General features: G+C 44.5%; 1 protein-coding gene across 1 annotated transcript in view; it reads left to right on the plus strand.

Annotated features, from left to right (window-relative positions):
- Positions 1 to 1357: 1357 nt before the first annotated feature.
- LOC119975528 overlaps positions 1358 to 23298 on the plus strand; it is a 177155-nt gene continuing 155214 nt past the window's right edge. Inside the window, exons 1-2 of the mRNA XM_038815318.1 lie at positions 1358 to 1380; positions 15470 to 15496. The gene's annotated coding sequence lies outside the window, so the exon portion shown is untranslated. The remainder of the gene's footprint in view (positions 1381 to 15469; positions 15497 to 23298) is intronic.

Below are 23298 nucleotides of genomic sequence, written 5' to 3' on the forward strand. Positions count from 1 at the left end.
ATTGAACAGATTGTGATTTAGTGTAATTATGCTGCTCACAGTTGAAAGCGACTTGTGCATACCCAGTTGCATGCACTTCTCGGAAATCTATCCTCCTGCAACTTGGTGGCAGAACAGCGGAATTGTCCACAATTATAAGGCAGAAATCCATTTCTTCAACCGACGAACTTTTATGTTTAGTTCCAATACTGCTATTGATAGATATATCGGTGACAGATAGGTAAGTGTGGAGAGGCAGCACGGCGGCGCAGTGGTTAGCACTTCTTCCTCGCGTCTCCGATGTCCCAGATTCTGTCCGTGCTCTGGGTCACTCTCCGTCTGGAGTTTGCACATTCTCAACGTGTTTGCGTGGGTTTCGCCCCCACAACCCAAAGATATGCAGGTAAGGTTGATCGGCCACGATGAATTGGCACTCAATTTAAAAAAAATGAATTGGGCATTCAAAATTTATTGAAAAAAAGAAAACAAAAGGCAGGTGAGGACGAATGCAAGTTTCCTTCAACGTGTTCGTTTCTGCACCTTTTGTCGCTCACCCAGCCTCGCAGCAAGGCTCTATCTGACCTGGCACGACAGATAAGCCGTGGTGCGAAGGAACCAAACTGGCTGAGGGAAATTGAATTGTGCCAACCACAGCAGATGCTGTACCATTATCCCTATTCTAACGTTTTGCAGTTAGTGGTCAACAATTCAAAGTGGTGATTATTTAGCTGAGGCGTCACTGTCCGGTCAGTCAGAAGACGGATACGTTTTCTTAGTTGTTCCTGATGCCAAGCAACATGTTGGGAGCTACAGTCAATATTCTGTACTCCTCGCTCACATACCTTCCAACTGTGTTCCACTGTAACTGCTCGGTAGCTAATGTCTGTACCTGAGACATTGCACGCAATGTATCATTTCGGGAGTATGACAAACCTGCTGTTTTTTGACTCGTCGGAGGAAATTTCGATTTGGGGATGACCTGGAGAAGTTGGCCAGGAGCAATTCAAGCTCGACAAGCCGCGATTTGATTTATGCGATATTTTCCTCCTCCAGTTTCATTGATGTTAGACTTCCCAACGGATTTACTTGCAACATCGTTTCAGAAGGCCAGTTGAGTGAATATAAATATATTTGAACTTTCAGTCACTCTTGACCGGAAAATGAAAGGGCGGTAAATTTCCATGCAAACAATCACATCATTATCCTTACATTTTTGGTTAACATACCACTGGCTTAGTTTGAGCAATAAAAGTTTCATTTAAACTCGACGAGGTTCAAACTCAGGCTCTGCATTTTGCCGATTGTGAAATGCCCACACCACACCAAATTCAGAAAAAAAAATAATTCATGATGCTTCATTATCTTTCATTCCAGGTGAAACCAGCCCTCCACCTTCTTCGGGTAAGAAGCATGATTTATTTCTTCTGCACCCGGGAATATTAATCATACTGTGAAATAGAGACTTTGATGGCAATGATTGGTGCAGCGCACGAAACAGTCAGTCGAACGTTGTCCCGCTGAAGAGTAAATTACATCAAAGTGCAAAGCAGGGGACGAGTAACTTCATTTGAAGTCTACTTGTGACAATAAGCAATTTACATTTCATTTCATATGATTGGCAAACAAGGTGAGTGAAGCATATCCCCCTAAAGTGTCAAATACTCCAATTCACATTCAGGAGCATGTAATATAACTTATCATTTGCAGCCATTTAAAACGCTCGCATTCGTTTAAAACTGAGACCAATTGTGCTTTGAAAAGTTGAACAGATGTCTGAATTCTCTTGATATCCTGGGCGGGCGATCCAATTAAGGTTCTTATGCACCTCCACTGGTCATTAAACCAGTCTCACAGAGATGGGTCCAGTACAAGTGGGGTGACTACTGATTAAGAAGAAAAAAGTGCATCAGGGAGCTAAATGTTGGAATAAAATGTAAATTGAGTAGGTCTGCCTGAAAACAAAATCAAGGCGGGAGTGGAGCTGAACCTTGGCTGTGGCAGAACTGGCTTTGGTACATTTGCGTCCATTTCTGTGTTTCACGTGCTTTCCTTTAATTGAACTTCCACCGCTCCCCACTTTCCAAAGTTCCAAAGACTAAAGCAAATAATGAGTCATTCAGCCGCAACGTACTTTTTAAGAAATTTTTCACATATCAAGTCAACATACACTTAAACATGATCTGTTCAACTTGTGATCGAAACGTTGAGAATGAATCCGAAATAAATTGTCAATTATTTTTGCGACAGGATTATGTGGAGGAGAAAAATGAGACAAAGCTACGTATTCTGGAGAATCGTTTCGGGATCCTGCCATAATTTAAACGCCATTGTTCTGGGATCCCTGTCATCATTTCGAACGTATCTGAGTTCGCCCAGCAGAAGGAATCGATATTCTGGACTCACCCCATTAAGATTTAAGCAACTGGTTTCAATCAATTTTCTCAATCTTCTCAGCTCAATGGCATGAAAATCAAATGCATGCATTCAGCCGTCAAAATGTATGCTTTGAAGGTACTGTATCGTTGTGGTGGTCGGAAACCGCAGCAGGCATTAGAAGTCAGAATACACTAAATTAATATAGAGTTTACCGGAGAGACTGGCCAGGTCAGGCAATATATGTGCAGAGAAAGTGAAAGTAAACTTTAAGGAATGATGATGAATCACTGATCTGAAAATTCAGTATGTTTAGTCAGGCTGATCCTGTTTGGTAATTCGCATTTTCAATGTTTTCTTCATTCTGGTGAAGCTGTGTGATATTGCAATGTACAGCCAAGTGATGGGGTGTTGTTTCAGAATGTGATACTGTTGAGGTTGGAAGAAAAGAAACGTTACAAACACAGACGTACTCCATTGCAATATTAATGTGTTCCAGATTAAAATCAACGCTGGTCAGATGTGAACACAACACTAGGGATGCTACATAGGAGGACAGCATGAGAGCTATTTTTTTCATCACATTCTCCACGGAATATATTGTGTTTAAAGTGAGTATGACCACGTTAGTCCGCCTCTTTCTGGTCGTGTTGGTAGTGCAAATATGTCCAGGTCGCTTGGCGCCGCTGGAACAGCAGTGCACCTGTGCAGTTATTCGTATGCTGACCCTAAAATAATTCTACCTGCAGACGTTACCCTTTATTGAGGGGCTGTTGTCTATTTACATAACAACAGATCAACTGTTCCACGCAAAGTTTGTGAGAGTGATTGCCGGGCTTTATAGTGTTTTGTTCGGCTTATTTCCCCCCAGCAATCATTATTTTGGTCTTCCAGCAGCTTGGAAATGAACATTGACTGAGGTACTCTGACGATCTCTTAATCTACCCGCAATACTCTAACCAGCAGGTGGAATCGCCGTGTATGCCTTCGAAGTTAATAATATACCACTCCTCCAATTAATACGGGTTTCAAATATACCAACGTGAATTATTTCCGGTGCTACCAAAAGCCTTCTGAAAAGCAAGCAAATGTCTCGTGACACTTATACTCTTTTTTAACGTAAGTATCTGTTCCTTGTATGCTGCGAGGTTTCAGAAAACGGTGAAGTTTTATAAATATCCCGTATCCTCCTGCATGGAATTTCTCGAAGAGCACCCTGTGCAAGGATCTGTACTTAGAATAGCTTTATTCTCCTCAAGTCGGAGCTGAAGTTCAACTTCTCTGTTAGCTTGGTAATTAACCCACGCATCCAGTCACCCACGTCGTTCTTTGCAATTCAGACTTTGGTGAACAGACTGCAGCGTCTAAAGGCTCTTCCGATTATTGAATTATAATGATGACATGCTGGCCCTCTTCAATGTGAATTCCTCTTCAGGCTCTTTGGAAATTGGTGGTGGGATTCCTTGACGGCTGGCGACGAAATCGTGAAACAGGACAGAGCGTAGAATAGGCTCTGACAACAAAATAGCGGTGGCAACCGATTTGACGCCAAATCGCAATTCTCCGTCACATCGGCAGCGGTCCGATCAAAAACAGTCAACACCGTTTTTAAGTTATTTACAGTCCCGACCCAATATTATCCAGTGCCAGCCGTGATTTTCCACCTCCGATGTGCTAAGTTCCCGTCAGGAATGTTTACTTGCTTTTTACACGTACATAAAAACAAGAGGGTAGCCAGGGAAAGGATTGACCCACTGAAAGACAGGGGAGGGTATATATGTGCAGGCAGATGAAATGGGCCAGGTACTAAATGAATACTGCCCTACCTGCATCAATCTTCTCTGTTAGTGAGGCACGATCTCCCCTTCACAACACCGTGCTACCTCTCACTATTACGCCCACTACAATTCGCCAAAGTGAAGGAATTGGTGGATTTTGTGTCTGGAGAATGGTGTGCAGATAGCCTGGGTCACATTGAGATCGAAAGAAGTGAGGTGTTGGGCGTTTTGAAAAATATTAAGGCAGATCAGTCCCCAGGGCCTGTGTGGATATTCCCCAGAAGATTGAAGGAGGTGAGAGAGGAAATTGTTGATGCCTTGACAGAAATCTTTGGATCCTCACTTTCTTCAGCTGATGTCTCGGAGGACTGGAGAATAGCCAAAGTTGTTCCTTTGTTTAAGAAGGGGAGCATGGATAATCCAGGAACAATTGGCCAATGAGCCTACGTTAGTGGTAGAGAAATTAATGGAGAGGAATTCTTCGAGACAGGTTCTACTCCAATTTGGAAGCAAATGGACGTAATAGTGAGAGGCAGCGTGGTTTTCTGAAGGGGAGATCGTGCACCACTAACTTGATAGAGTTTTTAGAAGAGGTCACAAAGATGATTGATGCAGGTAGGGCAGTCGATGTTGTCTATATGGATTTCAGTAAGTCCTTTGATAAGGTTCCTCGTGGCAGACTGGTACAATTGCTTCACAACTCCAGGATCAATGGTTCGATTCCCAGCATAGTTCACTGCCTGTGGGGAGTCTGCACGTCGTCCCTGTGTGTGCGTGGATTTCCTCCCACAGTCCAAAGATGTGCAGGTTAGGCGGATTGGTCATGCTAAATTGCCTTTAGTGTCCAAAATTGCCCTTAGTGTTTGGTCGGGTTACTGGGTTATGGGGATAGGGTGGAGCCAGAGCAGACTCGATGGGCTGAATGGCCTCCTTCTGCACTGCAAATTCGATGAAAAGGTGAAGTCACACGGGATCAGAGATCATCTGGCAAGATTGATAAAGAACTCCCTCGGTTATAGAAGGAAGAGTAGCAATGGTAGGGTGTTTCTCTGGTTGGAGAGCTGTGACGACTGTTGTTCCAGAGGGATAAGTTCTGGAATTTTTGCTGTACGTAGCATATATAAATGATTTGGTGAAAAATGTATCTGGTCTGATTAGTAAGTTTGCAGATGACACAAAGATTGGTGGTATTGCGGATAACGATGAGGACTGTCAGAGGATACAGCAGGGTTCAGGTCGTTTGGATATTTGGGCGGGAGACGGCAGATGGAGTTTAAACTGGACAAATGTGAGGCAATGCATTTTGGAACGTCTACTGCAGGGAGGGAATATACAGCTAAACTCTGCAGGATTTTAATTTTAAGGAAATAACTAGAGATATGCAAAAGTGGATACAGTGAACGTAGTGTATTTGTACTGTCAAAGGCATTTGCTCAGATCCCTTATAAGATGTAAGTGTACAACATGAAAATACATGGGCCATTGGCTCATGTATTTATTCGGATAGAGCATTGGTTTGCAGATTGGAAACGGGAAGTAAGAATTAATGGTTATTTTTTCTGAGAGGCAAGCAGTAATACAGCGAATGGCGGTCTGGACTCAGCTGCTATGTTAGCCTTCAGAGCAAGATGATTGGGGATCAGAAGTAGGGACGTCTTACTCCTGGGACTACAGCTGGAGCATTGAGTGCAGTTTCGATCTCCGTTCAATGGAAAGGTTACACTTGCCATGCTGGCAGTGCAGCAGATGTTTATGACGTTGATACTGGGATTTTCTCGAGTATGCAATGGGTAGAAACCGGTTTTAATTGGCTTGTGCTCACTGGAATATAGAAGAATGAGAGGTGATCAAATTGAAATGCCAAAAGTCCGAAGGGACTGTAGTGCCGAATGGCCACTACCAAAGTCATTATGTGATTTGGTGCTGGAAACATCAACACTTCCAGCGTAAACACTGCGAGAGATGAGAACCCCGACAAGTGTCACTTATTGGGAGTCGGCGTTCTGCTGCTGATGCATGTATAATCAATTGTTTCAGCATGTTACCATCATACATTGTTGTCAATGCAGTGGCGCTTGCAGAATGTAATCATTATGTAGAGCCAAGTGCTTGCCAGGTGGTGAGCATATGCTTGCCGTTTCCAATGAGCATTCCTGTGGGCCTATGCGGCTCGATTGTACGATTCGGTCGCAAGCGGCACACAACAAATTTAGTATTGAGGTCTGCGATTGTGAATATATATAGTTTGGCCCCTCGTTAAGCGTGTGCTACAATTTATGGGACAATCCACCTTTCCAGCCCTTGTTCTGGATTCTCCAGGATGTAAAGATTATGATATTGATTTTGTCATGGTTTGCGTGAAATTTATTGGTGAAGATGCGAACACCTACTGGCTCCAAGAGAAGTAATATTTGCAATGACCAGCTGTGAGAATGGTGCTAACGCTATTGGCGTTTTCCTCATTTTCCTCAGAAACAGCTTTGTCGTGTCCTTGTTGCTCATCTGCCCTTATCTATTCCATGTCCTTCTAATATATTTTTATATATTACATCCTCAAACAAAGCATTCTTTGCAGCAAACTACGCAGCCTTCAGAACAGCGACCACGACACCACACAACCCTGCCATGTCAATCTTTGCAAGATAGGCCAGATCAGCGACATTGGTGCCACAATTACACATGAGAACATCACCTATCAGGTGCGTTTTCTACCTCATATTCTGCAGGAAGGGATATTCCGGAGCATGGTACATTGACCAGAACATGCAGACGCTGCGACAATGGATGAACGGACATCGCAAAACAATTGCCAGGCAGGAATGTTCCTTCCAGTCGGGAAACACTTTTCCAATCAAAGGCATTCAGCCTCTGATCTTTGGCTAAGCATTCTCCAAGGCTGTCTCCAGGAAGCGCGAAAACGCAAAATCGCCGAGCAGAAACCTAGAGACACATTCCGCACTCAAGGTGAAGGCCTCCACCGGGATCTTGGATTCATGTCCCATTACATTCACCCCCACCATCTATACTGGGCTTGCGAAATCCGACCAAGTACCCTGGCTTGAGACGATTCATACCTCTTTCACCTGGGAGAATCGCTCTCTCCAGTTGCTCCGCCTGGAACTGTAGACTTAATTAACTGCAAATACTCGCATTCAAAGAATTGTCTTGCATCTTTGACTTTGTCTGTGTATATGTGTCCGGAACCCACCTCTGCATTCACCAAAGGATGGAGCAGTACTCCGAAAGCTAGTAATTTGAAGCAAATCTGTTGGACTTTAACCTGGTGTTGTAAGACTTCTTACCGTGCTCACCCCAGTCCAAAGCCGGCATCTCCACATCTGCTAATATATATCTATACGTTGGCCAGTCGATTAATTGTCATCTCTCGTCGCACCTGAGCAATCTTCGTACAATCGAATTCGTTGTGATGTTCCAAGTGCTGATCTGGGTAATGATTTTGACAGTGGAGATTGGGGGTTTTTAACGTCGGACATCGATTCATATTGCATCCATTGCTATAATCTGCCTGTCCTCCGACATTACTTATTTTCTGGAGATTGGCGTTATGGATACGATCCCCTGTCTTTGCGACATTGGTAGCTTTGTACCTCGAGCAGTATGAACCCCACACAAAACACTCCCCTTCATTAACCCAAGCAAGAGAAGGGATTTCGTGGAATATCTAGCTTTTTATAATAAATAGTTGGAATGTCCAATCAAAATGCTTGATCAGAGAGGAACGATGTTATTATTATATACTTATTGTGAACATTTGTTTCTGTGAATGTCAATAGCACGTGTTTGAACGTGTACATTTGTGAAGTTACCGAGGCATTTTCATTTGTAAAAGATATAACCATAGAAATAGAAGTAGAAGGAAGGCATGAGTCTTTCCCGTGTGCTCAGACATCCATTATCATCGTAGCTAATCATCCAACTCAATAGCCTTAACTCTCTTTCAACAATACTGTGATTCCCTTCGCCCCAAATATCAAATCTAACTGCTTGTTGAAAACATGCAATATTTTGGCTTCGGCCACTTCCTGTGCTAATAGATTCGACAGTCTGACCACATTCTGGTTATAGAAATTCATCCTCCTCTCCTAAATAGACTACCACATATCATCAGACTGTGACGACTGTTTCGAGAATTCGCCATCAAGAACACGCTTATTTCGTCTACCCTGTCTAAATCTATTCGAATGTAATAGATTTCGAATACATCTCCCCTCATTCTGCTGAACCCCGATTAAGTGCTAACCTTATGAATCATTGCTCATCCGCCCGTCCAGCCAGTCTAGGATACTGTCGGCAATCCATTGTTTCGCTAACTCCAGATCAAGAACATACTTCCTCAGATAAGACGAAAACAGCATTCCAGGTGCGGTCTGACCACGACTGCCACAACAGTCCACAACAGATGCCGTCTCTCTGTCCCGACTGTCAGCCCTAGAGCATTTCGACAACAAAGACACAACAGTCTGGCACATTTTATTTGACGGCGGAGCCGCCTCAAACACCATATTCCCAGCCAAGCTCATATCTACGCTGCAAATGCTTGGAGTCAGCTCTTCCGTCTACAACAGGATCAGAGACTTCTTGAGCCACGGGTCGCAATCATTAGAGAGAAATAACCAGACCTCCTCCACGATATTCTTCAATACAGGGGACCTGCAATTCAGCGCACTTTGTCTGCAAATATGCTCCTTATACAAAGCACTGTGTGGCAAAAGTCGGCTCCAACTCCATCTACAAGTTTGCTGTTGATACGACTGTAATGGGTCGTATCTCAACCAGTATGATTCAGGGTACTGCAGAGAGACAGAGATCTCAGTGGCATGGTAAAATGACACCGATCTATCTCTCAATTTCATCAATTTCAGGTGTCCAGCAACCTTTCCTTGCCAATCAAGTCGATGCCTCAGCAAGATAGCACAAAAGCGCCCTTAGTTCCTCGATGATTCAGGGTGCAGGAGAGAGACAGATAACTCACTGGCATGGTAAAAGGACAACCATCTCTCTCTCAATTTCAGCAGCGATGATTCAGGGTACAGGAGAGAGACAGATAACTCAGTGGCATGGTAAAAGGACAACGATCTCTCTCTCAATTTCAGCAAAAGTAAGCAGCTGGTTGTCGACTTTAGACAGCGAAGTATTCTATACATCCACATAGATATCAATGTGCTGCGGTGGAGAGGATTAACAGCTTCAAATCCCCACGTGTATTTCCATAAATAAAGATACCAGTGCAATGCAGAATATTCTTAATGTGATTCATCAATGCCCGACACAACTGACCTAGAAACTCACTAAATGTGTCATCAATTACACACCCATTTAGAAATATGATAACAATCTATTAGCTTACCCTGATATTTTCTGAACCTGGACACTAGCGTCTGCGATTCATTCGGCAGGACATCCAGACATGTCTGGACCTCAGAACTCTGCAACGTCATACTGTTTAATCAGTAAGCTTTTTGCAGTCTTCTTTTCAAGAGGGTCAAGTTTATATTTGTCCGCATTATACACCAATTGCAAGATAACCACCGCCCATACTGAACCTATCCATGTCTGGCTTCCTTATGTCGTCTACACAATTTACCTTCCGATCTACCATTATATCTTCAGCATTTGAGCAAACGAACCGTCAGTCCCTTCACCCAAGTCACAACTGGTCATATCCTACCAACCAGAAAATGATCCATTTATGCCAATTCTCTTTTTTCTTTTAGCCAGCCAGAAATAAATAGGTGTCAATATATTACTCTGTACACCATATACTTTTGTTTTGTACATCAACCCTTCATGTGGCACTTTATTAAATGCATATAAATGTAAGTAAACTTCTATAGAAAGCACATGTGAATCCCTAAAATTACTCAGATAGATGCGACCAGCACCACTTCACCTTTCTATATCCGTATTAACTCAGCCAAGATTAACCTTTCCCATGTGCCCTGCCATTAAATCTTTATCAATGGCTGTGAACAGTTTCTCTCGGACAAATGCTAGGCTTTTTGGATTGTTGTTTCAGTCTTTCTGATTCCCTCTTTTTGAATAAAGGAGTTACATTTGTAACCTCCAATCTAACAGAACAACCCCGAATCGAGAGAATTTTGAATATATATAACCAATGAGTAAACTTCACATTCTTCCCTTCTTTCAAGAGTTGAGGGTGAAGTCCAGCAGGGCGCGGGAATTTGTCAGTCTATACATCTGACAGATCACTCAATGCCACCATTCTGCTGGGTGCGATTTTTCTGAATCATTACCTACGTTCCACATAAACTATTTCAGATTGTTAATTCTCGCTTCAATAACGGACCTGTACAAAATATACGTTTAATCATTCAGCCATCGACCTGATTTCCATTCTTAATTCTGTAGACGTACTTTTGCAGAATGAACTGTCAACTATTCTAATGGAAATATCTAAAATTCTTGTGTTGTACCTTTCTATTACAAGCTAGATTTCAACCGTACTCTCCTTTTTTCCTCCCGTTCAATCATGTTCTCAATCTATGATGTTCTTGATTCCCTTTTCAATTTCCTGATCAGTCATTCAGCTTTGCGCAAATAAATTAATTTTCTGATCGTTTAATATGTGTTTACCTTCTATTGGTAACACGAGTGACTGGTCTTCTAATGGGCCGTGTCTGTTCTTTGCATCAAGAAATATCCCTTTAAATATCTGCTGCTGAACTTCTACTGATCTACTCCTTCGCCATATTTGTCGCTCCGCTCTGGCTAGCTCCATTTCCATGCACCCTTAAGTGTTCTTAATTTAGTTTAAAATACTTCTCCTGGATGCATTTTTTTCGTTCGATCTGAATGCGGAAAGTGGTCACATTATGAGGGATGCAACTGGAGTTCTTTGACGAGGAGTTTAACACTTAACCACACCTGATTGTGCAATATCAGGTTGAGCATGGCCTGCCGTCTGACTGGATCTACACAATGTTGTACCAATAAACTATCCCTAATATTTCCTATGAAACCTTATTCTACGCGAACATTTCCCATCGGAATTGCTGAATCCATCTGCAGATTCAGTCCTGCTGGACCTTTCGAAAGCTCTTACTGTATATTGTGTCCGCACGTTCAGTTACAATTAACGGGCCTGTACACAATTCCAACATGTGACCATATAAGTTTTTCCCTTTATAACTTCTCATCTCAATCCAAGCAGCTTCTACATTCTTGTTTCCTGAAGTTATGCTCGTGATATCACTCCGAAGAGAGACACAGAGCACACACCTACCGACTACTATCCCAGCCTCCTTTCCTTCCAAAGTGTCATACTTTTCTTTGATTTGATTTGTTATTGTCACATATATTAGTACACAGTGAAAGGTATTGTGTCTTGCATGCTATACAGCCAATGCATACCGTCTATAGGGAATGCAGAACGTAACATTGCAGTCATAGCTAGTGTGTAGAGAAAAGATCAACTTAATACGAGGTTGGTCCATTCAAAAGTCTGATGGCAGCAGCGAAGAAGCTGTTCTTGAGTCGGTTGGCACGTGACCTCAAACGTCTGCAGCCTTTTCCAGACGGAAGAAGGTGCAAGAGAGTACGTGGACGAAACCCACGCAAACACGGGGTGAATGTGCAAACTCCACACGGACAGTGACTCAGAGCCGGGATCGAATTTGTGACCACGGGGCCATGATCCAGCAATGCTAACGACTGAGTCACCGTCTGGGTTACATTCACGACCTTTTGTAATTAATTGTGCTCTTGGGTAGAGCGGAATCCACACCAAGCTATGATACAATCAGAAAGAATGCTTTCCATGGCACATCTACACAGGTTGGTTAGAGTCATAGCTGTCATGCCAAATTTGCTTTGTTCTCTGAGAAAGTAGAGTCGTTGGTGGGCTTTCTTAACTATTGGGCCAGCATGGGGAAACTCCGACAGGTTGTTGGTGATATGTACACCTAAAAACCCTCGACAAGTTCTACTACATTCCCATTGATGTGGACAGGGGCATGTTCTCCACTACGCTTCCAGAAGTGGATGCCAATTTCCTTAGTTTTTTTGGCCTTGAGAAAGAGATTATAGTCATCGCACCAGTTCACAAGATTCTCTATCTGATTCCTGTACTCTGTCTCTTCATGGGTTGAGATCCGACATCAGAAAATGTGAAAATCGAGTAAGAGGGGAATTTGGCCACACAGTGTTGGGTGTATAAGGAGTATCGTAAGGGGCAAAGGACAGAGGTGCACCGGTGTTGAGGATGATTGTGGTTTATGCATCGCTGGATGGGTCTGCGCAGTCAAGCTTTCCGTGTCGCAGTCGGGCTGAGGGCGCAACCGCATTTGCTCCTGAAACCAATCTCAACGTGTAGCTCAGTCTCTATAATAGCTACCAGATTGTACTTATTGACTTTTTTTCGTAAGCAATTATCGTCTTTCTTCCGATGACTGGAGGTGCTTAAATACAAAGCCTTTAGGATATTCCTTTGTTACTTTCAGCATTTAGCCTTGACTGTCAATTTCCTAGTTGATTTGCAGAGCCTATCCGTTTCTACCACGGTCCGGTTATCAAACCTAATATTACGTCTTTCATCTCTTTCTTCTCTCGTGTCTTTTGCATATCATATGTTCCTAATTTGATTCCTTTTTCAATAATTCTGCTGATACCTCCCTTTACGTTTCTTGTTATTCGGCTCGTTGTAATATCAGAATGGCGGGTAGTCTGCACTGAAGCACATTGGCCAGGAGCACGGCTAAATCTGGAGCATATGTTCTCGATACTATTGGTGGGGAAAGAAGCATTTAAAATTCCAATCACTGTCTTCCGAAATTGATGTCACCTGCGTGAATCAAATTGGCAAAATGCAGGTATCACTAACGTTGGGGAGCTCATTTGGAGGTTGGCAGCGATTCCGAATCTGCAACATCTGCCTCAAGATGGTTGAAAAGGCTTCACTTTTGCTGCTGGAAATGATTAACCGGACGGACATTGTGAATGAAATAACTAATTGCAGAACATAGAACATGCACTGCAGAAGGAGGCCATTCGGTCCATCGACTCTGCACCGACCCACTTAAGCCCTCACTTCCATTCGAGCCCTGCAACCCAATAACCTCTTCCTGAACGTTTTGGTCACTAAGGGCAATTTATCATAGCCAATCCATCTAACCTGCCTCTATTTGGACTGTGGGAGGAAACTGGAGCGGCAGACACATGAAGAATGTGCAAACTCCGCGGACAGTAATGCAACTGGGAATGGAAACTGCAACCCTGGTGCTGTGAAGCCACAGTGCTTTCCACTTCTGCTACCGTTATGCTCCGACTCCTTCACAACCAGTAAATTGTTTAACTGAGAATCACAATTCATCTTTCACTTTGAAGTCCTGCAGAGCTGATACCTGATGCGTATTCTGTAGGATCTCTTGCCATTAGGAGGACACCTCATTTTGTGAATCACTGTTGGCGCAGCTGGCATTATCTGCATTCTTAATCGAACAATTATATACATATATATTCGGGTTGGCGCGGCACGGTGCTTAGCATTGCTGCTTACGGCGCTTTGGTTTGATCCGGGCCCCAACACTGTACGTGTGAAGTTTGCACATTCTATCCGTTCCTGCGTGGGTTTCGCCCCCTAATGCAAACATGAGCAGGATAGGTCGATTGACAACGCTAAATTTCCCATTAATTTTAAAAAGTAATAATGGGGTCCTCTCAATTCATTTTTAAAAATTGTATATATATATACATATATATATATATATTCGGTTGCAATCCGAACAATCGAATGGAGGATCAACGGGAATATGATTGAACAGATTGTGATTTAGTGTAATTATGCTGCTCACAGTTGAAATTGACTTATGCAGACTCAGTTTCATGGTATTCTCGGAAATCTGTCCTACTGCAACTTGGTGGCAGAGCAGCGGAATTACCCACATTTATAAGTCGGAAAACCATTTATTCAACCGACGAACTTTCTCGAACTTTCTTATTTATTTTTAATATTGCTATTGTTAGATATATCTGTGGCAGGTAGATAGGTGTGGACAGGCTGCACGGCGGCGCAGTGGTTAGCTCTGCTGCCTGCGGTACCGACTTCCCAGATTCGGTCACTGCTCTGGGACATTGTCCGTGTGGAGTTAGCACATTCTCCCCGTGTTTGCGTGGGTTTCGTCCCCAGAACCCAAAGATGAACAGGCTAGGTTGAATAGCCTCGCTGAATTGGCCCTTAATTGGAAAAAATGAATTGGGCATTCAAAATTTATTTTTAAAAAGAAAACAAAAGGCGGGTGAGGACGAGTGCAAGTTTCCTTCAACGTGTTCTTTCTGCACCTTTTGTCGGTAACCCAGCTCAGCAGCTAGGCTCTATATGACCTGGAATTATTGATAAATAGTTGTGCAAAGGAACCAAAATGGCCGAGGGAAATTGAATTGTGCCAACCAGAGTAGATGCTGTACCATTATCCCTTTTCCTACATTTTGCAGTTGGTGCTCAGCAATTCAAAGTGGTCATTCTTTAGCTGAGGCGTCACGGTCCGGTCAATCAGCAGACGGATATGTTTTCTTAGTTTTTCCTGATTCCAAGCGACATGATGGGAGCTACAGTCAATTTTCTGAACTCCTCGCTCACATACCTTCCAACTGTTTTCCACTCTAACTGCTAGGTAGCTAATGTCTGTACCTGAGACGTTGCACGCAATGTATCATTTCGGGAGTATGACAAAACCATGCTGTTGGTTGACTCGTCTGTGGAAAATTCAATTTGGGATGATCTGCAGAAGTTGGCAAGGAGCAATTCAAGCTGGAACAAGCCGCGATTTGATTGATGCGACATTTTCACCTCCAGTTTCACTGATGTTAGACTTCCCAGCGGATTTACTTGCAAAGTCGTTTCAGAAGGCCAGTTGAGTGAAGATAAATATATTTGATCTTTCAGTCACTCTTGACCGTACAATGTAAGGACGGTAAATTTCCATCCAAACAATCACATCATTATCCTTACATTTTTTGGTTAACATACGACTGGCTTAGTTTTAGCAATATAAAATGCATTTGGCTGGTTTAGCTCACAAGGCTAAATCGCTGGCTTTTGAAGCAGACCATGCAGGCCAGCAGCACGGTTCGGTTCCCGTTTTAGCCTTCCCGGACAGGCGCCGGAATGTGGCGACTAGGGGTTTTTCACAGTAACTTCATTGAAGCCTACTCGTGACAATAAGCGATTTTCATTTCATTTCATTTAAACACGACGCGGTTTAACCTCAGACTCTGTATTTTGCCGATTGAGAAAAGCCCACACCACACCAAATTCACAAAAGAATGAATAATTCATGATGCATCATTAACTTTCATTCCAGATGGAACAAGCCCCCCACCTTCTTCGGGTAAGAAGCATGATTTTTTTTTCTGTACCGGGAATATTAGAGTCTTTGATGACAATGATTGGTGCTGCGGACGAAACAGTCATTCGAACGTTCTCCCGCTGAAGAGTAAATTACATCAAGGTGCAAAGCAGGGGAACCATTCCGAAATAGACGCTGTCCGTAATATGATTGGTAAACAAGGTGAGTGAAGCATATCCCCCAAATGTATCAAATACTCCAATTCACATTCAGGAGCATGTAATATAACTTCTAATTGCAGCCATTTGAAATGCTCGCATTCGTTTAAAACTGAGACCACTTGCATTTGAAAAGCTGAACAGATGTCTGAATTCTATTCATTTCCTTGGAGGGCGATCCAATACAGTTTCTTATACACCTCCACTTATCATGAAACCAGCCTTACAGAGATGAGTACAGCACAAGTGGGGTGAATACTGACTAAGAAGAAGAAAGTGTATCAGGGAGCTAAATGTAGGAATAAAATATAAATTGAATAGGTCTGAAAAAAATCAAGGCGAGATTGGAACTGAACCCTGGCTGTGGCAGAACTGCCTTCGGTACATTTCAGTCCATTTCTGTGTTTCACACTCTTTCCTTTAAGTGAACTTCCACCACTCCCCACTTTTCAAAGTTCCAAAGACTGAAAGAAAGTATGTGTCATTCAGCCACAACGTACGTTTTAAGAAAACTTTCACATATCAAGTCAACATACACTTAATCATGATCTGTTCAACTTGTGATAGAAACGTTGAGAATGAATCCGAAATTAATTGTCAATTATTTTTGAGACAGGATTATGTGGTGGAGACAAATGAGACAAAGCTACACAATCTGGAGAATCGTTCCAGTATCCTGCGATCATTTAAACACCATCGTTCTGGGATCCCTGCCATCATTTCAAACGTATATGAGTTCGCCCATCAGAAGGGATTTCTGTTCTGCATTCACCCCATTAAGATTCAGCCAACTGGTTTCAATCAGTTTTCTCAATCGTCGCAGCTTAATGGCATGAAAATCAAATGCATGGATCCAGCCTTCAAAATATATGCTTTGAAGGTGCTGTCTCGTTGCGGTGGACAGAAACCGCAGCAGACATTAGAAGTCAGAATAAACTAAATTAATATAGAGTTTGCCGCAGAGACTGGCCAGGTCAGGCAATACATGTGCAGAGAAAGTGAAAGTAAACTTTAAGGAATGATGATGAATCACTTATAGAAAGTTCAGTATGGTTACACAGGCAGATCCTGCTTAGCAATTCGCATTTTCAATGTTTTCTTCATTCTGGTGAAGCTGTGTGATATTTCAATGTCCAGCCAAGTGATGGGGTGGTGTTTCAGAATGTGATACTGTTGAGGTTCAAAAAAAAAGAAACGTTACCATCACAGACGTACGCTAGTCCAATATTAAGTTCTTCCAGATTAAAGTCAATGTTGATCAGACGTGAACACAGCACAATTGATGCTACATAGGAGGACAACATAGGAACTATTTCTTTCATCACATTCTTCACGGAATATATTGTGGTTAAAGTGAGTATGGCCATGTTGGTTCGTCACTTTATGGTCGTGTTGGTAGTGCAAATATGTCCATATCGCTTGGCGCCGCCGGAACAGCAGTGCACCTGTGTCATATTTCGTTTGCTGACCCTGAGATCATTCTACCTGCAGATGTTACCCTTTATTAAGGGGAAATTGTCTATTTATATAATATCTGATCAACTGTCCCAAGCAAAGGCTGTGAGAGTGATTGTCGGGCATATGGTGGTAGGCGGGCTTGATCGTGTTTTGTTAGGCTTATTTTCACCCAGCAATCATTATATTGGTCTTCTAGCAGCTTGGAAATGAACCTTGACTCAGGTACTCTCAAGGTGACTTAATCTACCCTCAATTACTCTAACCAGCAGGTGGAATCGACGTGTATGTCTTCGAAGTTAATAAAATACCACTCCTCCGTTCAAAACTGGTTAGTAGCATACCAAAGTGAATTATTTCCGGTGCTGTCAAATGCCTTCTTGAAAGCAAGCAAATGTCTCGTGACACATTATACTCTTTTTTAACTTAATTATCTGCTCGTTGTATGCTGCGAGGTTTCAGAAAACGGTGCGGTTTTGAAAATATCAGCCGTCTCCACCTGTATGGAATTTCCCGAAGAGCACCCTGTGCAAGGACCTGTACTTAGAATAGTTTTATTCTCCTCAAGTTGTAGTAGCTGAATTTCAACTTCTCTGTTAAATTGGTAATTAACCGCGTCATCCAGTCATCCTCGTCGTTCTTCTGATTCCAGACTTTGGTGAACAGACTGCAAAATCTATAGGCTCTTCGGATTATTAAAAAATAATAATGGCATGCTGGCGCTCTTCAATGTGAATTCCTCTTCATGCTCATTGGAAGTTGGTGGTGGGATTCGTGGACGGCTGGCGCCGAAATCGTGAAGCAGGATTCAGCGTAGAATAGCTTCTGACACCAAAATAGCAGTGGCAACCGATTTGACGCCAATTCTCAATTCTCCGTCACCTCGTCAGCTGTCAGAGGAACACAGACAGTCAACACCGTTTTTGAATTATTTGCAGTCCCCACCCAATATTATCAAGTGCCACCCGTGATTCTCGACCTCCGATGTGCTGTTCCCCTCAGCAAGGTTTACTTGCTTTTTGCACGTACATAAACCGCATGAGGGTAACCAGGGAAAGGGTTGGCCAATTGAAGGAGAGGGGAGGGTGTCTATGCGCAGAGTCAGATTAAATGGGCAAGGTACTCAATGAATGCTGCCCTAACTGCTTCAATCATCTCTGTGACCTCCTCGAAAAAGTCAATCAACTTAGTGAGGCACTATCTCCCCTTCACAACACCGTGTTACCTCTCACTATTACGTCCACTTGTATTCGCCAAAGAGAAGGAATTGGTGGATTTTGAGACTGGCGAATGGTGTGCAGATAGCTTGGGTCACATTGAGATCGAAAAAGTTGAGGTGTTGGGCGTTTTGGAAAATATTAAGGCAGATAAGTCCCCAGGGCCTGATGGGATATCCCCCAGAATACTGAAGGAGGAGAGAGAGGAAATTGCTGATGCCTTGACAGAAATCTTTGGATCCTCACTTTCTTCAGCTGATGTCTCGGAGGACTGGAGAACAGCCAAAGTTGTTCCTTTGTTGAAGAAGGGGAGCATGGATTATCCAGGAACAATTGGCCGATGAGCCTTCCGTCAGTGGTAGAGAAATTAATGGAGAAAGTTCTTCGAGGCAGTATCGACTCCAATTTGGAAGCAAGTGGACGTAATAGTGAGAGGCAGCATGGTTTTGTGAAGGTGAGATCGTGCGTCATTAACTTGATAGAGTTTTTAGAAGAGGGCACAAAGGTTCCTCATGGCAGACTGGTACAATTGCCTCACAGCTCCAGGATCCCAGGTTCGACTCCCAGCTTAGACCACTGACTGTGCAGAGTCTGCACGTTGCCTGTGTGTGTGCGTGGATTTCCTGCAGGTGCTCCGGTTTCCTCCCACAGTCCAACGATGTGCAGGTTAGGTGGATTGGTCATGCTAAATTGACCTTAGTGTCAAAAATTGCCCTTAGTGTTGGGTCGGGTTACTGGGTTATGGGAATAGGGTGGAGGTGTGTGCTCGGGTAGGGTGCTCTTTGAAAGAGCCAGCGCAGACTCGATGGGCTGAATGACCTCCTTCGGCACTGCAAATTTTATGAAAAGGTGAAGGCACACGGGATCAGAGGTGAGCTGGCATGATTGATAAAGAGCTCCCTAAGTCAGAGAAGGAAGAGTAGCAATGTTAGGGTGTTTTCTGATTGGAGATCTGTGGCTACTTGTGTTCCTGAGGGATCAGTTCTGGAACTTTTGCTGTTCGTAGTATAAATAAATGATTTGGTGGAAAATGTAACTGGCCTGATCTGTAAGTTTGCAGATGCCACAAAGATTTGTGGCATTGCGGATAGCGATGAGGACTGTCAGGATAATGCAGGATTTAGGTTGTTTTGGATACTTGGGCGGGAGACGGCAGATGGAGTTTAAACTGGACAAATGTGAGGTAATGCATTTTGGAACGTCTACTGCAGTGAGGTAATATACAGTGTATGATAGACCCCTCAATTGTATTGACAGTAAGAGAGATCTAGGTGTACAGGTTCACGGGTGGAGAAGGTAGTCAAGAAGGCTCAGGCATGCTTGCCTTCATTGATTAGGACATTGAGTATAAAAATTGGCGAGTCACGTTGCAGCTGTATAGAAGCTCAATTAGGCCACACTTGGAGGAAAGTGTCCAATTCTGGTTGCCACACTACCGGAAGGATGTGGCTGCTCTTGAGAGAGGGCAGAAGACATTTAGCAGGATGTTGCCTGGTATGGAGGGCATGAGCTATGACTAGAGTTTGAATATAATTGTTTTTTTCTCACTGCAACAACGGAGGTTGAGGCGTGACAACATAGAGGTCTACAAAGATATAAGCTGCATAGACAGGGCGGATAGTGATAAACTTTTTTTCCAAGGTAGAGAGGTCAATTACTCCGGGGCATATGTTGAAGGTGCGACGGGCCAGGATTAGAGGAGATGTGTGCTGCAAGCCTTTTACACAGAAGGTAGTGGGAGCATGGAACTCGTTGCCGGAGAATGTGGTGGAAGCAGGGACCATAGTGACGTTTAAGGGACATCTTGATAAGTACATGAATAGGATGAAAATAGAGAGATATGGACTCTGGAAGTGTGGAAGATTTTAGTTTCGATGGGCAACATTGCCGGCGAAGGCTTGGAAGGCCGAACGTCCAGTTCCTGTGCTGTACCATTCTTTGTTCTTTGTGCTTTTAAAAATCGTGGCACCGGCGTCTTGGCTATGAAGGAGAGAGAGGATGCAGGACAAAGAGAAGCACAACATTGGACTGCCAGACACCGGTAAGCTGGCTGCGCCTGGGGTGGGTGCTCTTCCAGGGCTCGGAAATCGATAATGATGGGGGATCGGGCCATATGTTTGGGGTACTGGGGCAGTGTCCAGTCATGGACCACCATTATCGTGGCCTGAAATGCAGCCATTTTGATGTGCACCTCACTGGCCACAAAACTTGGCCTCTGGTTCTGCATATTGACACCAGCATTATGGTTATGCCCAGCCTCCACCACATCATTCCACCCTCCGCCAAGCCCCCTCCATTAAACTGGCTGCCGCCCACATACGGGCTATCAGTTGGCCTACCCAAGGGCAACACGTACGTCAGGCACAACAGGGGCGTCGGGAATGGGCCGCAGTGCGTCCCACTGTAAGTGGAGTATTAGTCTATCGTACGCCTGCATCAGAGACAGGTTCGAATACCAACATTGCAAACCAGGGCAACCATGTAGCCCAGTTCATCGGTTTGAATGCGAGAGAATGCACAATGATAACATGTCAGGCTTTCACATCCTGCAGACAATGGATGTTAAAATTCAACCAGTATAAGTGGCTTACCTGCTGGTCGGTACAGCTCTGGAGGATGCCTTGCAGCTATAAGGGCAACCGCTCCTCGAGGAGGAGGATGATTCAGCAGTGGAGCTTGCAGCAGTGGAGCGTGCAGCAGCAGGGCGCTCAGCAGTGGAGCACAGCACAAAGGAACAGAATGCAGCAGCACAGGATGATGAGCCGTCTGCCCATCAGGCCAAGGCAGAGGAGATGTCGAGGAGGAGACACATGAGGCGGTATGTGGATGGACAGCACAAGTCATCTGAGTACCTGGCGGACTGGGCATGGCGTCAAAGATTCTGGCTGAGCAGGGAGTCAGTGCAACATTGGACAACACAGTGGTTAGCACAGTTTCTTCACAACTCCTGGGTCCCAGGTTCGATTCCCAGCTGTGTATGCGGTGTCTGCAAGACCACCATGTTTCTGCAGGCGATTCACCTGCGTGCTCCTATTTCCTACCACAGTCCAAAGATGTACAGGTTATGTGGACAGGCCATGCTAAATTGCCCTTCCTGTCGAATAAGTTTAGGTGGAGTTAAAGGGTTACAGGGATAGAGTGAATGTGTGGGCTATGATAGGGTGCTCTTTCCAAGAGCCGGGGCAGACTGGATGGGCCGAATGGCCTCCTTCTGCGCTGTAAATTCTTTGATTCAGTGTTCGCATGATTCTGCACCCCCGTCAGACTACACATAACTCAGGAATTACACACCATGGCCCACACCCACTCAATGGGGGACATGGTACCACAGTGGTTAGTAGTATTACTTTGCAGAGCCATTGTCCCAGGATCAATTTCCGGCTTGGATCACTGCCTGTGCGGAGGTTGCACGTTCTCCCTGTGCCTGCCAGATGTTTGCACACCTGACACTGCAGGGGTGTGTGAAGTGCAGCACTCCAATCAGCCGTCAAGTTGACAGATCTGCTGAACTTTTATGTGATTGGCGCCATCCGTGCACTCAGTGCGGTCATGTCTAGAATCTCACAGTCCTCAGTCACAGGTCCATCCGTGCCCTTACAGAGACCCCATATGTCCAACCGGCTGAAGACATTTACTTCGCTGTGAAACACGCCCAGCAGGATGTACGGGGACCGGGGCTCGCCGCCAACAAGCGGATACCCGAGTCCAGCGAGTGTTGGTGGGATGGATGAAGCCCTACAAGCACCTGCAGATCATAGGCGACCCTACACAATCCATAAGGCATTCCACTCGGTGAAAATGCAGCTGATATGTAACCACCAGACTGTGCCCGATACCTGGGCAGTGTGCACGATGCCATTCTGGCATACCCGACAATTCCTCACATGTTGAAGACGCCGCCTCGCCTGCAGGATTGGCTCCTGGGCAGACAGTGTTGCTAGCTGATGGCACCTAACTGTAGCCGACATACGTGCGGAGAGACCAGCTACAATGACGACCATACAATAACCAGGAGCATGATTGAATGGTGCTTCGGCTTCGTGAAGATGCGGTTCAGATGTTTGGACCTCTTTGTCGGTGCCCTCCAATGTGATGCTCAGAGGGTCGTTCGTATCGTGGCCGCCTCACGCGTCCTCCACAACATTGAGCAGAAGAGGGGCGAGGCTCTTCAGGAGGAGGAGCAAGGCCAGCCTTCAAACTTCGTGAAGGATGCGGCGAGTGGGTGGATGGAAGGGAATGGAGCCCAGGCAGCCCTGGGCTGCCTTACAACATGTACGCCGGCGCCAACGCACAAGGGACCTCTGACCACCTTCAGGTTCATTAACTGGGAGTGCAGGGGGCTACCTGGCCGGATACACATGTATCACACACCCGCACAACCTCCAACCTCCCAATGCATCCTGCTCCCACCGGCCACCCCTTGCCCGAAACGCCTATGATAACTATCTTCCGTATTACAGTGTGCCGACCTAGGCGACACTGGATCTGGCCCAGACGATAGAATATAGTGATTATCCGCTCTGCAATTAAAACTGGTGCTCCATGTTGTTTTACAACGTCTGGCTCCAGCCCAAGTTCGCAATTCCCATCGCCCACGTCGATGATACTTGCATGCAAACCGGCCATTCCATCACACGCTCGAATCGAATCTATTATTGTGGGGACGGTCAAGGGCTGCGGAGGATTTGGAGGCCAAAGCGCCAACAATATCCGCTCATTTCCCCCACTCTCTGGCCAGTCCAGACCAGTCCATCCCACAGACCCATCTAACAGAGCATAAAGAAAGCTTTTAAAAGTGCGAACATGTGTTTGATGCGATAACCTGTGTCCAGATTTGTGCCTTAGCCCATATAAGTAAACTGAGCACTGCAGCCGTGCCAACTTAACTAGTATCCACCGCTCTGGTAATATTTCTTCCTGCAACCCCTGACAGTACAGCAGGTGCTTATGCAGC

The sequence above is a fragment of the Scyliorhinus canicula genome, chromosome 13 (genome assembly GCF_902713615.1).
Source record: "Scyliorhinus canicula chromosome 13, sScyCan1.1, whole genome shotgun sequence".
NCBI classification, from domain to species: Eukaryota; Metazoa; Chordata; class Chondrichthyes; order Carcharhiniformes; family Scyliorhinidae; genus Scyliorhinus; species Scyliorhinus canicula.